The sequence below is a fragment of the Triticum aestivum genome, chromosome 4D (assembly GCF_018294505.1).
Source record: "Triticum aestivum cultivar Chinese Spring chromosome 4D, IWGSC CS RefSeq v2.1, whole genome shotgun sequence".
In the NCBI taxonomy this organism is placed as follows: domain Eukaryota; kingdom Viridiplantae; phylum Streptophyta; class Magnoliopsida; order Poales; family Poaceae; genus Triticum; species Triticum aestivum.
This window is the reverse complement of record NC_057805.1, coordinates 483,094,909-483,108,610: the sequence shown is the minus strand read 5'-3', so window position 1 is coordinate 483,108,610 and position 13,702 is coordinate 483,094,909. Positions and strand designations below refer to the sequence as shown.

At 52.8% G+C, this 13,702-nt stretch overlaps 1 pseudogene; it reads right to left on the bottom strand.

Annotated features, from left to right (window-relative positions):
• Positions 1 to 703: 703 nt before the first annotated feature.
• Positions 704 to 13,701, bottom strand: LOC123098843 (MLO protein homolog 1-like; annotated as a pseudogene).
• Between the last annotated feature and the right edge of the window lies 1 nt (position 13,702).

The following is a 13,702-nucleotide window of genomic DNA, read 5'->3' as shown; positions in this document are numbered from 1 at the left end:
AATACTAAGATCATAGTTTCTTCTTATTGGAAACACAGAATCTAGCAATTGAATGGTAGTCAACCTAAGTTCACCCCAAAATGTTCACTTATCATAAGCAGGCAACTTTAGCCACTACAGAGTCAAACATAATATGAGTGATAGATTCCTCCTCAGAGAAAAAAAACACAGTCAAAAGGTTTGGGGGAACAGCTAGGCTCCAAGGTCCAAACAACATGAATAAATGTGCTTATATGGGCTGAAGTCCTCTAAAGTTAATGACATGATGCAAAGAGCTGCTAGAATATTGTGCTTTGCTATCCAGTTGTCACTATCACAAGAGTAAGTTACACTATCAGCTATTTCAACAAGTTGAAACCATTGCTCCATGAGCTAATTGTCAAAGTTTCTTCTAAAGGCGACCTTAAGGTGATGACCATCAAAAACCTATCTAAATTTCTTTTGGAAAAGGAGGAAAACTCCGGCCTCCACATCATTTGATGGACACATCCATTTATTAAAGGATCTCAAGTACGCCCTTCGTTTCAAAATAAGTACTGTGATTAAATTTAAACTAAAACCACGACACTTATTTTAAAACAGAGGGAGTAGCAAACTTGAGCAAAACCCCCTCTGATAGTTTTAAAAGTTTCGTTGCATGAATCATCGGCTCCTAGTTATGCTATAAACTGGACTAGATCAATGGAGGAGCTTGTCTGGTTGATTAACGTTGCGTGCTGAAGCAAAATTTTGCACTGGGGATGTCAGTATGGAGGGTCGGCAACGAGGCTGACCTCCACCCGTCACAAGGATGTACCCTGTGCATCGGATGCGCCACAACGAGATACTGTATGTCCCCGCCCTCCTTCTCCGCCCTCGGTCCACTCCGGGGATCGTCGGACCGCAGCTCTGCCTTGTGGAGCAGGTGCACTGGCGACGAGCCTAGACTCATCTGCGCCCTCAGCATATCCGCGTCTCGGGCCTTCTTCTTCTCCTTTGCTATCTTTCGCCAGTTGGACAGCGCCCTGGCTGTCTGCTCGTTGAAGATGGTTCTCTTCATGTGTGAGCCCATCTGTGTGACGAGCGCGTAGAGGGGGAAGGTGATGTAGCTGCACATGATCTGCACAGCTACCCCCAGGACCACCTTGGCGATGCTCACTCCCATTTTCTCATGGTAGCATCGCTTCAAGCCAGGCGTGGCCTGCGATGAAACATCAGCTCTTAATTTGTCTTACATCCAGTTCATCAGCGACAAGAGTGTCAGGTGCGTTACATCCATAACTGAAGTGACAAGTATTTGTACGTACCACTGTCCACACGAAATGTGCCATCTGAAACGCATTCTGGAAGAGTGTCAGGTGTATGAGGAAGAGGACCCAGTCAGGCCGGTTGAACTAGAAGTACTTGTTGCTCGGCTCGACGACGGGAGTACCCTTGACGACGCTTGTCCGGTCCTGGATCTCCAGTGCCATCTCCATGATCACCATATCTAGCTTGGTTCCAACCCACAAGAGGATCTGTTGAGACAAAGAAGACAACCGCATGTATTCTGGAATATGTTTGGAAAGTTACATTACAGCCGAGATGGAGAAAAGAAATTTGGATGCACTTACGACGAGTGGGGCGAAAGAGATCCAAAGGAGCGTGCCGATCCCTACGAGAAGATGACGGTGGTCACATGACAAATTCATAGAGATTTATTCAACATTTTGTTCATTCGGGTTCGAATGTGTTATGGTTCTATAGTTGTAATTTGGTTCATTGTGCATTATTGCTGATATTAATTGATCCCGGGAAAAGAAAGGGTGAAGGCGAGGAGGGCGATGCGACGTCTACCCTTGATATCAAGGAAGAGGGTAAGGACCGCCACGAACCAGAGCTTGAGGCTGCGACAAAATGACAAATGTGTCATGATCATACGGAATCTAACGGCAATTATGTAGTCTATTTATCTACCTATCTATGGGTGTGTGTGTATTGGACTATATATTAGTGTAGAGACAGGAAGTGAACCTACCTGATGCCGACGACAACCTTGAAGTCGTTCTGCATGGACCTCTTGATGTACTTGTGGAAGTCGAACCTGCTGTTGTGCGACAAATGTGCATTGATGAAGCCCTGGCGCAGCGTCAGGTAGTCCACCTTGGTCACCGACGTGAAGAACTGCCTGAAGAAAGCCACCTGATCCACATCAAACACCACAGATAAGTCAAAAGACAAGAAAAGTGATGAGCGTAGAGGAAGGAAGAAACTCACGATCCATCTGACACCAGGGGTGCTGGAGAGTCCTAAGTGCCGCCTCACGAACGTGGTCTGGTGCGTGAACCGGCACCGTGAAGGACCTGCGAGGATTCAGTCATTTCAACATATCAGTTCAGTTCATCTGATGATCATGCGTGGCGAGTGCGTGCGTTTACAAATGCATCAGCTAGTTTCAGAAGGAAAACGTAGTGGTAGATAGATCCTGAGTTCCTGACCATTGGCGAACTGATACTTGAGCGAGGTGGTCTCTGACGCCCACTTCTTCCATTGCTTCATCTGCGGGAAATCAAGGACAATGCCCCGGAGCACGGCATGCAGACTAGGATCAGTAACAGCGTTGCAGTGGAAACCAAGGATGAAAATACGCTTGTCCAGAGGAACTCACTTTGAGACGGCTGAGAGCCATTTTTTCGAGAAGGGGGGTATGCCCCAGCCTCTGCATCTGAATGATGCATATGGCCAATATTATTAATAAGCAAAATATCTAACATAAGTCTCCAAGTCTTGAACAACGAACGAAAAAAAGCTCAGCAAGAGCTAAACAGTAAAAAGGAAGAGCCACAACCGGCTGGCATAAGAAGATAAGAGCACTACATGCCTAACCTATTACATGACCGCCATCCAAACCGGTTGAAAATATCCCGTGGTATCATTTCTCATCGGGTAGACCCAGTGACCAAATGCTCCCTGGTCTCCGTCGGAGTGAGTAGCGACCACATACAGATCAACGCAGTGGTTCTGAAGATAACCTGCAAAAAGTGAATATTTGTTGTTCTGTTAAAGACCAAATCATTTCTGCAATCCAGACTGCTCATAATAAATCACACACTCCTACACGAATGTGTCTCGCTGTATCGTAATGTATCCCATCAAGCCACGTCCCAAATAACGTGTTGATAGAATTCGGTGGAGTAATGTTAAAAGCTATGTGAACGGGGTCGCTCACTCACCTGCGCGTTGCGGGAGCGCGAGCGACGACGCCGGTAGAGCCGAGCGAAGCCTCGGCCGTGGATGCCTCGCCAATGCGGCTGTGAGAGCGAATTCCCCGTGCCGACGGCCAATGCGACTCACCGCCGACGCCCCTCCGCCGCCCCTCCCACCTCAAACCCGCCCACCGCCACACACCTCGCTACCCACCACGCCGTCTGCTCCGGCTCTTGGCAGTCGACCTGGTGACTCCGACGGCAGCAAGAGGTCCCAAGCTACGGGGAGAGTTTTCCAGGTAAAGCCTTCCAGGATCATGTTTTCTCCTCCCTTCGGTCCAGCGTCGTCTTCAACCCCCGTCCTGGCTCGGCTCTCCGGCCCGGGACGGTGTGGATCGTCGTCCCCGCGACGGGACCCCCTCTTTCCGCTGTCTCCCTCTCCACCCTCGCCTCGATCCTCTTCTGCGCGCGTCCCGCTCGCCTCGTCGCGGTGAAAGTTGAGCCCTTGATCTTCTCCGTCCAGGTGGCTAGTGAGGCTGTCGCCAAGCTCATGGTCGAGTCCGGCGTCGGTGAGTCGGCGGCGGTGCAGCTCCGGCTGTGCCTGTCGGTGGGCGACGCGCGTGCTGCGGCTTCGCTTGTCCTTGAGTCCCGCGCGTCCGCTCCACCTGCCGCATTCATGCAGCCTGTTAATGCGCATGGGCGTCGTCGTAGCCTTTCGGCACGAGGCCGCTTGCCTCCTCCTAGGTCGTGCCTTCCTGCCCTTCTGCCCCGTCCCATCGCTTGCCACGTTTCGCCCAAGGATTGCCCTGCCCCCGCCGATGCCCCGCTTGGTGGTATTACTGCGGTCGCTGGAGGGGGAGCGGGTGACCCGGCTGCCTCTGCCCAGGAGGGGGGAGAGCTGTTTCGCGCCGCGTCGCCCGTCCTCGCCAGTAATGGCGCGTTTAATGGCGCGTTGAATGTGGGGGCCCTCTGCCCTACCTCGCCCACTCCTGCTCCCGGGGATGGTGACAGGAGCCCATATCGCACCGCGCTGTTATCCCCTTCTGCCCCAGCCCCCCGCCCCCAGTCCTGCCCTCTGCGTCCGATTGCGGACAAGGCGGCCAAGCGTCGTGCTCTTAAGGACGCGCTGATTGGGTGTTCTCCCCGTCTCCAGGCTAAGGCGGCGCGCGACCGCGTCATCGATGCGGTGGTGCAGCCACTGTCTTCTGCGTCCGTGGCGGGGCTGCGTGCTGCCGCTGCTGTCAAGTCCTCATCGGTGCCGGCTCCTCTCCATGATTAGCGTCCTAGGTGTGTCTGCCCCCGGTTGTGTTGCCCGGGGCTTGTTCCTGCCTCGTTCTTCTCTTTTCCCCGTCAGTTTGGGTGACTATGTATCTTACTTCCGTTGTGGCGTGTGCGTTTGTAGCCCCCCTTGGGTGCCTGCCGGTGTCCATGGTTAGTTGCGTTCAATGCATGTCTTTCTTTTTCTGGAATGTCCAAGGCCTTGGGGAGCCTGATAAGTGCGATCTCGTTCGTAACTCTATCTCGTCTGCGTCCCCCGATGTTGTGTGTCTCCAAGAATCCAAGCTCGCGTCTCTCGATGTGCTCAAGGCTCGATCCTTCCTTCCCCCTTATCTCTCTGAGTTTGTCACTAAGGACGCCGACGGGTCGCGTGGGGGGGTGGTTACTGCTTGGGATCCCCGCAAGCTGTCCCTCGTCAGTTGTGCTAGATCGAGGTTCTCACTTACCACTAAGCTTGCCTCCACGGTCTCCGACCTCTCCTTCTCCCTTACTAACGTTTATGCCCCGGCTGACCACTCTCTTACTACGGCTTTTGTGGACGATATGCTCTCCTTATCGCCTTCCATTGACGGGGCAAGACTGATCGTGGGGGACTTTAATCTCATCCGCTTGCCGCGGGAGAAAAACAACGATCGTTTTGACGCCGGCCGCGCGTCCGCTTTCAACGCCATGATCAACGCTTTGGCATGGCTGGAACTCCCTCTCTCTGATCGGTTGTACACGTGGTCTAGCAAGCGTGATCCCCCTACTCTCGCCCGGCTCGACCGGGCTTTTTTTGACGCAGCCTGGGATTCCCTCTTCCCTGACTCGACGCTTGCTTCTCGCCCCAGAACCACATCCGACCACGTCCCCCTGGTAGTCTCCGTCTCTACCCGCATCCCTTCGGCGGGGCGTTCCTTTTTTGAAAACTCCTGGCTGCTGGACCCCATGTTCCTCCCTGCGGTTTTGCCATCCTGGTCGCGCGTCCCTAGCTCTCCCTGTGCTGCGACTCGCCTTGCTCGCCAGAAGAAATGTCTCAGGTCTGCGGCCAAGGTTTGGAAACGACAACACAAGTTCATTCCTGTTTTTGATAACAACTGCAAATTCTTGATTGACCTGTTAGATTACCTGGACGAGCACCGGCGGCTCTCCCCGGCCGAAACTGCGCTGCGGAGTGATGCCCGCCTCGCGTTGGCAGGCTCTGTAGCGCGGCAAGCCGCCTACTGGCGGCAGCGAGGGAAGTGCCGAGCCGTCGCGGAGGGGGACGAGAACACCGGCTACTTCCATGCCCGGGCGTCCCAACGGCGTCGGGGGAATGCCATCCGGGTGCTCGCTGTCGACGGCGTTGAGCTGGTTGCTCACAACGCTAAGGAGGCGGCGCTGCGGCGGTTCTACTCCAACCTGCTGGGCCGGGCCCCGCACCTCCTGGGGGTTCGACTTGGCGGCCCTCTACGCCGGCGCGCCAATGGTCGACGGTGCGCCGCTGGTGGCGCCTTTCTCCAGGGCGGAGATCCGAGCCGCTGTCTTCGCGCTAGACCGGACTAGCGCCCCTAGCCCGGACGGGCTCGGGCCCGCCTTCTACCAGGCCGCTTGGCCGGCGGTCTCGGGAGACCTACAGCGCTTCTTCGACGATGTGCATGGCACCGCGTGCCTCGACGGGGTAAACAGGGCCCTCATCGCTCTGCTGCCCAAGAAGGAGGGCGTGCCAACCCCTGGTGATTTCCGTCCCGTCTCACTGCAGAACGGCGACGTTAAGATCCTCTGTCGGGGGCTGACTACGCGACTCCAGCGTCAGATCGGCGACCTCATCGACGCGGATCAGTCCGGCTTCCTGTCCGGCCGCAGTATCTCGGAGAACTTCGTCTATGCGGCGGAGCTCGTGCAGTGCTGCTGCAAGCGGGGGGCCCCGACGCTGGTGTTCAAGCTCGACTTCGCCAAAGCCTTCGACTCCATTGCCTGGCCCAGCCTTCGGCGGATCATGGAGGTGCGGGGGTTCCCGGCCGCTTGGTGTGATTGGATGGATCTCATCCTCAAGTCCTCGAAAGCTGCTGTCCTGCTGAACGGGGTGCCTGGGAGGTGGTTCGCGGTCCGCAAGGGGCTGCGGCAGGGGGACCCCGTCTCCCCATACCTGTTTCTCCTGGTCGCCGACGTGCTCCAGCGCATGATCCGGGCGGACGGAGCTCTTCGGCACCCGCTATGCGAGGGGGCGCCGCCGGTGGTGCTCCAGTACGCTGACGACACGCTGATCATCATGCGCGCCTGTCCAGATGGGGCGACTCGGCTACGTGTCATCCTCGACCTTTTCACCACCGCGACGGGGCTCGTCATCAACTTCGCCAAAAACACTCTCGTCCCCATGCATGTGGCCCCGGAGGTGCTCGAGGCCGTGGTGGCCGCCTTCGAGTGCACGGTCGGCTCCTTCCCGCAAACTTACCTGGGGTTGCCGCTCTCCTGCGACAAGCTCAAGATCGACGACTTTGCCCCCATGCTCGCTAAGGTAGACCGATATTTGGCGGGGTGGCGGGCGAGGCTGCTATCCCTCGCGGGGCACTTGGTGCTCATCAACGCGGTCCTGGACTCCATCCCCACTTACGCCATGGCTGCCACGCGTTTTCCGCCGGCCGTCGTGACCAAGCTGGACGGGCTACGCCGAGCGTTCCTGTGGAATGTTGCGGATCGAGCCTCTGGTGCTCAGTGCCTCGTTGCCTGGGACCGCGTCTGTCGGGCCAAGGCGGAGGGCGGGCTCGGAGTCCGGGCACTTGGGGTCCAGAACGATTGCCTTCTCCTCAGTCTGCTTCATCGCCTTCACTCCGGCGTGCCGTCCCGGTGGGCCTCCTGGGTTTGGGGCCAGCTGGACGGCAGGGCCCTCCTCGGGCGCGGCCGCTCCCCTCTCCAGGGTGAGCACTGGAGTGCCCTCCTGGGTCTGCTGCCCGTCTATCGGGCCCTCACAAAGGTCGCCGTGGGGGACGGGAGGGCGACCTCGTTCTGGCACGACGACTGGCTCGCTTGTGGGGCGCTCCGGGTTGCCTTCCCTGCTCTCTACACTCATGCGGCCTGCTCTGAAGTCTCGGTGTGGTCGGCGCGTAGACAGGGGGTGCGTGCCATGCTCGTGCCCCGGCTCACCCCCCGGGCCGTGGGGGAGTGCGCTGCCGTCCAACTCCTGATGGATGAATGCCCCCCCCCCCCCCCCCCCCCCCCCCGCCGGATCGCCGCGCTGTGCGCTGCCCCCGGAGGAGGTCTCTCGCCCCGTGGTGTGTACGCCCTCTCACAGTTCGGTGGGGTGGAGTCGCCGTCGGCGTCCTTCCTCTGGTCGTCTCGGGCGCCGTCGCGAGTCAAGTTCTTCGGATGGTTGCTCTTCATGTCTCGCATTCATACGCGGGATGTGCTCTGCCGAAAAACCATCCTCACGGCTGCGGAGGCCGGGTGCCCTTGCTGTGATGCTGTGCTGGAGACCGCCGACCACCTCATTTTTGGCAGCCCGTTCGCGGTGCGGTTTTGGCGGAGCGTCGGCGTGTCGCCGAACGGGGCTGTGGTTGGGTCTCTTCACCTCCTGGACGTTTCTCCGGCAGTCGGTGCTGCCTCGCCGGCCGCCTTCGTCCTCCTCTGCTGCTGGAGGCTCTGGAAGCGGCGAAATGCTGTCGTCTTCAAGGAGGATTCGCAGTCCCTTGTTGCTACGTTGAAGGCCTGTAGGGATGATGCGGTGCTATGGCGTGCTCGGCTGAAAGCTGCTGATCGCTCCCACATTGATGTCTGGTTGTCGGTGCTTAGAACTCGTGAGTGAGTTTGTCTGATGTAGTTTCTCCCCATCTCCCTGTAACTCTCTCCATCTCTCTGTAATCTGACCTCAGGGGCTGTGCCTCTTTACGTAATATATTCAGCTGGCGGAGGCCCCCCCCCCTGAAAATTCACAAAAAAAAGCTATGTAAACCGACCGTCATAAAATTTTGCCAGAGAACAATTCAGAAAGAGATGTTTGATTGATTCGTGTTGGTCGCAGAAACTACATCTGGTTGACGACGCTGTACAGGACGTGGAAGACGGCGAGCACGAAGATGAATATGTGCAGCTGGTGCATGCTCCCCGCCTACATGAGCGCCACCTTGCCCTGCAAACACTTATTAAGTCAAGCAAGAGAAGAAATTCGGTACTCATCTTCATGCTCACTAGCCGCTAGATGCTCACCTGTTTGGCGCAGACGTCCTCTCCGGCCGGGGCGGCCAGGAACCGGCGGTGGGTCTCGCCTTGGAGCCATAGAAGCCTCCGGTGATTGTCCTTGCCGTGGCCGCCACCACCGAAGCCGCCGTAAGCTGCGGGCAGCTTGCAAGGGAGCATCATGCTGCAGGCCTCCTTGGAGATGCATATCTTAGAGATGGGCGTCTGCGCCACGGTGAGGAGCAGGGATATGAAGCCCACCAGCATGAGCTCTGCTTTCATCTTCTCCAGCGCCTCCCCCAGGGCCTTCTTGTGGCGCTTGCGGAACCACTGCACAGCATGCAGCATGAGTAATAAGTAGACAAAATCATCAAAAAAGGCACACCTAAGGGAAATCAATTACGGATTCCCTATCCCTAATGGGTCTGTCTAGGACACATCTAGATGTGACACAGTTATGTCACATCTAAACTGATGTCCACTTTGTTTGTGGTCTAGTTTTTCTTTTTAGTTTTTTTCTATTTCTTGTTGTTGCATTATACATCGGAATGCTAAGTAACGTCTAGATGTTTTTTAAAAATGTCACATCTAAGTTTGTAACCATTGGATCTATTACACTATAAATCTCGTGCAGACTTAAATTTGCACTGTGCGTGGCCCTCGGCGCTAATCGTGCACGTCGCTTTCGCTCGCTCGGGAGTTGCTTGGTCCAGCCTCTCGTGCATGGGCCGGCTGTTTTTTTGTGTCTTTTCTACGCTGTGTTGTCTCAAAAAAAAAAGAGGCTATCTATTTTTGGCCCATATAATGTGTATAATACTGATCGGTGCTGTTCATGATTTTTTGTCCCGTTCATGATTTGTTTTTAGTACAGAAAACACTTTTTAAACTGTGCAAACATTATTAAAATTCGGATGTTTTATTTTTGTGAACACTTATTGTAACTTATGTTTTTAAAAAAAATCATGAACATTTATTTTTTTAATATTTTTCTAATCCGATTTGTTAAATATCATGCAGATTTTAACAGTGTCTTATCTAAGGTGTGGCTTGTCCGATATATTTTATTGTAATCATAGCGCAAACTTGAATTTGTTTCATTTGTCGTGTGCATCCCGCATTGCCGCGATGTCCAGTTGTTCGCCGGTTTTCGTTAGGACTTTTTTTTGCTTAGCCTTTGTTTTGTTTTTTTTTGATAATTTTCATGGGCTCTGTTTGTTGTTTTTGTTATTGGCATGCTATGTAGAAGCAGAAGAGACATAGTGCTATATTCGCTGCCTCTTTGATCACCTCCATTCCACCGCTATTTTGCCTCTCCCCATTTATCCTCACTTTATTTTTCCTTTCCCTTTTATTATAGCTGACACCTTTTTGTGTGCGATGTCTTTTTTGCCCTAGTTGCAACTTTAGGAATAAGTATTTTTTTGACTCAGTTGCAAGTCCACTATTAACATGCAGTTTGGCCCGACTTTTTTTTGTCACTAGTTTGGCTCGACTTGTTTTATCCCAATTGTAAGTCAACCATCGACTCAAAACTAGGGGGCATATGTTTGTAGGTGCTCAGTTGTAAGTCAACCATCGACTCGCAACTAAGGGGGACGTACGTTTGTAGGTGCCCAATTGCAGGTCAACCCTCGACTCGCAACTAAGCGGGGCGTATATTTGTAGGGGCCCAATTGCAAGTCAACCATCAACTCGCAATTGGGACGCGTCGTACTTTTTTGTAGTTGTCCCAATTGCAAGTCAATCATCGACTCGCAACTAGGGGGCGTATGTTTGTAGCGGCCCTAGTTGCAGGTAAGCCATCGACTCGCAACTAGGACACATTGTACTTTTTTGTAGTGGCCCCAATTGCATGTCAACCATCGAATTGCAACTAGGGGAGACATATGTTTGTAGGGGCCCAGTTGCAAGTCAGCCATCGACTCGCAACTAGGGGGCGTATGTTTGTAGGGGCCAGTTGCAAGTCAATCGTCGACTCGCAATTAGGAGGTGCATATGTTTGTAGGGGGGCAGTTGCAAGTCAACCATCGACTCGCAACCAGGGGCGTATGTTTCTAGGGGGGGGGCAGTTGCAAGTCAAGCATCGACTCTCAACTAGGACGCCTCGTACTTTTTTGTAGTACCCCAGTTGCATGTCAACCATCGACTCGCAACTGGGGGGCATATGTTTGTAGGAACCCTAGTTGCAAGTCAACCATCGACTCGCAACTAAGGGGGGCGCATGTTTGTAGGGGCACAATTGCAAATCAATCATCGGCTCGCAACTGAGACGCGTCGTACTTTTTGTACTTGCCCCAGTTGCAAGTCAACCATCGACTCGCAACTAGGGAGGCGTATGTTTGTACCGGCCCCAGTTGCAGGTCAGCCATCGACTCGCAACTGGGACACGTCGTACTTTTTTGTAGTGGCCCCATTTGCATGTCAACATCGAATTGCAACTAGGGGGGACATATGTTTTTGGGTTTTTACGTGCCGAGTTGCAACTCAACCATTGACTTGCAACTAGGAGGGCGTATGTTTGTAGGGGCCCGGCTGCAAGTAAACCATCGACTCTCAATTAGGGGGTGCATATGTTTGTAGGGGGGCAGTTGCAATTCAACCATCGACTCGCAACTAGGGGGCGTATGTTTGTAGGGGGGCAAGTTGCAAGTCAACCATCGACTCTCAACTAGGACGTCTCGTACTTTTTTGTAGTGGCCCCAGTTGCATGTCAACCATCAACTCGCAACCAGGGGGATGTATGTTTGTAGGGGGGGGGGATTGCATGTCAACCATCGACTCGCAACTAGGCGGGGCGTATGTTGGTAGGGCCACAGTTGCAAGTGAACCATTGACACGCAACTAGGGAGCAGTATGTTTGTAGGGGACCGAGTTGCAAGTCAACCATCAACTCACAACTTGGGGGACATATGTTTGTAGGGGGGCTAGTTGCAAGTCAACCATCGGCTCGCAACTAGGGGATGTATATTTGTAGGGGGCCAATTGCAAGTCAACCATCGACTCGCAACTAGGATGCATTGTACTTTTTTGTAGTGTCCTGAGTTGCATGTCAACCATCGACTCGCAACTACGGAGGGCGTATGTTTGTAGGGGGGCCTGTTGCAAGTCAACCATCAATTCACAACTAGGGGGGTGTATGTTTGTAGGGCCCCAGTTGCAAGTCAACCATCGACTTGCAACTAGGGGCGTATGTTTGTAGGGGCCCAGTTGCAAGTCAATCATCGACTCGCAACTAGGACGCATTGTACTTTTTTGTAGTGTCCCCAGTTGCATGTCAACCATCGACTCGCAACTACGGAGGGCGTATGTTTGTAGGGGGGCATGTTGCAAGTCAACCATCAATTCATAACTAGGGGGGTGTATGTTTGTAGGGCCCCAGTTGCAAGTCAACCATCGACTTGCAACTAGGGGCGTATGTTTGTAGGGGCCCAGTTGCAAGTCAATCATCGACTCGCAACTAGGACGCATTGTACTTTTTTGTAGTGTCCCCAGTTGCATGTCAACCATCGACTCGCAACTACGGAGGGCGTATGTTTGTAGGGGGGGCATGTTGCAAGTCAACCATCAATTCATAACTAGGGGGGTGTATGTTTGTAGGGCCCCAGTTGCAAGTCAACCATCGACTTGCAACTAGGGGCGTATGTTTGTAGGGGCCCAGTTGCAAGTCAATCATCGACTCGCAACTAGGACGCATTGTACTTTTTTGTAGTGTCCCCAGTTGCATGTCAACCATCGACTCGCAACTACGGAGGGCGTATGTTTGTAGGGGGGGCATGTTGCAAGTCAACCATCAATTCATAACTAGGGGGGTGTATGTTGTAGGACCCCAGTTGCAAGTCAACCATCGACTCGCAACTAGGACGCATCGTACTTTTTGTAGTGGCCCTAGTTGCATGTTAACCATCGATTCGCAACTAGGGGCGTATGTTTGTTTGTTTGTTCTCTTCATGGTTTTCCTCATTTATTCCTTTTCCCTTTTTTTTCTTCACATGATTCCGTTTCCATTTTACTTTTTTTCATTTAAAAAACAAATTTGTAATTTCCTTTTTCCTATTTGTTTTCCTATTTCAAAAAGTATTTGGAATTTGAAAAACTCTTTTGTTTTTTCCAAAGCTATTTTGTCAAAAATATCAAAATAAGTACACATTTTTCAAAAAATGCTCACAAGTTTAGGAAAATGATCTTGTTTTAAAAAAAAGTTCAAATGTTTAAAAAAAAGTTCCCTTTTTAAAATTTGTTCACAAATGCTAATCATCTCTTGAGCTTTACACGTACTGGACTAAAGTACAAGCTCTCACCTTGACTACATTCGTTTCTAAACCCAGGCATCTCGCGTACGTTTCTTAGTTTGTCATGTTTGATGAAGAAAGTGGCACGCAGGGTACTCATAAGCTTTACGCGGTGCATTTTTTATGACTTCGCATACTCAAACACAACACTCTTGGGTGCGTACAATGGGCCGGCCCAGTGGTGAAGCCCTGCGCTGTATGCGGCAAGCTGGACAATCAAATAAAAAAACAAAGAAGAAACAACAAAACAGGTAGAGAAAATTGTCAATGAAAGGGCAACAAACATGAATGATATCATCTTAGATGTGACATAATTATGTCACATCTAGATATGTCCTAGTCATGTGAGAACTTAGATGTGACATCCTTAAATAACATCTAGATATGAATTAGACAAACTGATCCCTAATCTCCAACTGATCCACCTTCAACTCAAGAACAAACAAACATTTCGTGCAGCTTAAAAACACCGTGGCATCTAATCCAACCAAACGGTGCCACGACACTATGTATAAGTGTCGTTCTTTTAGTAGAAAAAACGTACGTGTCCGAGGTTGTGGAGGGCGTGCTCCATGGCGACGGAGACGAGTATCATGACGGTGCAGACGAGCGCCACCGCCCACGTCGGCGTGTCCGGCAGCTCCCGCCCTCCCGCCGGCCCCGCCATCGACCAAGCGCTCCGGCTATAGCCCAAGTACGTACCGCCGGCACGCAATGACGCAGCCTTTTCTTTGGCACCGAGCAAGCGACCGGCGATGAGCCAGACGCACGCACGACCACCGATCGTCCGAAGAAGGATCCGGTAGTAGGCGAAGCAGGTGTGCGTGGTGTGGCAAGCTG